General features: G+C 49.8%; 1 non-coding gene across 1 annotated transcript; it reads left to right on the forward strand.

Annotated features, from left to right (window-relative positions):
- The first annotated feature begins 322 nt into the window (after positions 1-322).
- Positions 323-507, forward strand: LOC113408848. Its single transcript, XR_003370383.1, has one exon. It is a non-coding gene; the product is annotated as a U2 spliceosomal RNA (small nuclear RNA).
- The last annotated feature ends 1521 nt before the right edge of the window (positions 508-2028 follow it).

The following is a 2028-nucleotide window of genomic DNA, read 5'->3' on the forward strand; positions in this document are numbered from 1 at the left end:
CCCCCCCCCCCCCCCGCTGGGCCTTACCTCTTGAGCCCTGAACCTACCCAACCTAATTGAATCCCACCACGTGAGGGTCACCCCATCACCATTACCCAGCCCATTTACTTGTACCCATGACTATTTGTCCCCCGTGTGGATGATTGACCCTCACCACTTACCTACTGTGTCTTGATCTTGCCCACCACCCACCCCCCCATTGGAGACATTACAGTCTGTATGTATTATGTGTGCTGCCAACCCCGACATAACAACATCTCCCCCATACTCTGTATGTTCCCCCCAATGATTGACAACTGACTCTTTACATCTTTTGTACCGTTTATTTTTAAATATTCTCTAATAAAATTTAAATCTGTTCTTATCAGTTTAATATCTGATACGTCCTCTATCTGAGGACTATATATTAAATGGATTTTTGGAACAGGGAGATGGAATAGGAGCTTGCTCCATCCACTCCACGCATCGACCTGGTATTGCAGTACCTCCAGGAACGGTGCACCTCCCCTCGGGGAGACTATTGTGGTGAAAAAATAGAATCTGTTGAATATGTTACACCAATACTGACTTGGACTCAGAATATAGTCCAGGAGTGGCATACTAGAGATCATTTATTTCCTGATGCTTGTATGTACCTTGTGAACCAGCAGGTGGCACCACAGCTCCACGGCCAACCCTGGAGAGAAGAAACTGAAGTCCTGCTCTGCAGACCGAGCAGAGCAGGCTGTTGGGACACACAAGACCTGCAGTCGACGGGCTCGTCTGACTGGCATCATAGCTATAAGCATAGTGCCTATTCCAGCATAACTCCCCCACGGAGACGCTATTCCAAATAGAAGCAACTTGGTTCCCCAAAGTTACTACTCTGATGAAAAACATCATCATCTTCCATCTCAGGTTTTCCCATGTACTGCCCATGGATGGTATCCTCCAGGGTCCTCTCTCCAGCATAGTTCTCGCTCTCAGAGTGATGATGCTGTCTCTAACAAATACGGCTCCCCGGGGTACCTGGCGACATCTTGGCTGGAAGGGGCCACGGCGATTCGCTTCCTGATGATGTCACGCACCGCACTCGCCACAAAGTTCCTCACCGTAGCATCCAGGCACATCGAAAGATGAAACGTGCAAGTGATCGCCGCAGCGTCAGACAGATCACCCCCTTCGAGGGATGTTGCTGCCTCCCTGCCTATGCGAGATGTACACCAGTTCGTTACTGGCCCTCCGGGGAGGTACATCCTCTTCATTGCCAGCTGCCTTATGGAGCTGTCTGCCTTGTTGAGTGGTACTTTCCGCACAGCAGTTAGCACCAAGCAACCAGGATCTGTGTTTTTTTTCCAGGAGTCGTACCAAATGCCTTCCTTTCCTGGGGCTATATTTTGTGTCTTTAGGAGTCTGTTACTAATTCCTGTAGTGTAAATTGTTCTTCCAGAACCTCTTCATGGCTGAGCTGGGGCAGGGGCAAAATGCATCCCAAACGCTGTGCATCATTCTGGACTACACAGTCAAACACAGCCATGGAGTAGGAGAAGAGTCTCTCGGGTGGGATGGCACAGTAGGATGAGGGCCCATCGAGGATCTTCCTCATAGCCTTAGGACAGTTTGACCATTATTGCTTCTGGATCCTGGAATCTGCTGCCGGAACTTGGGTGTTTCCTCTCCCGGCTTCCCGGCTGTAGTTATAGCTAGATGCAGGGGTTCTGTGAGAAGTTGCCGTGTTCCCCGGATTCCCATTCTTCCCTCATGGAATTTCTGCAGACAGGTCTTCAGTGAGCCTGTCTACAAGGCGGTCAAAGTCATTGAAGGATTCTGTCGCCCATCCCACTCAACTCCCTCAGAGCTACAACAGGAAGAGACGGTCCAATAACTTACTGCATGGCTTGCCATGTTGTAGCAGTCTGCCACCCGCCCATAGGCCAGGTAATCATCCATGCTGCATTCGGTGCAATAAACTGGATATCCCCCAATCTGTTGCTGGACTTCTGCCTGCAGTCTCTTTTTACTCCTGCAGCTCTTTCCTTTCTTGTTGTT

Source organism: Terrapene carolina, unplaced genomic scaffold (assembly GCF_002925995.2).
Source record: "Terrapene carolina triunguis isolate 2854851 unplaced genomic scaffold, T_m_triunguis-2.0 Scaffold25285, whole genome shotgun sequence".
NCBI lineage: Eukaryota > Metazoa > Chordata > Testudines > Emydidae > Terrapene > Terrapene triunguis.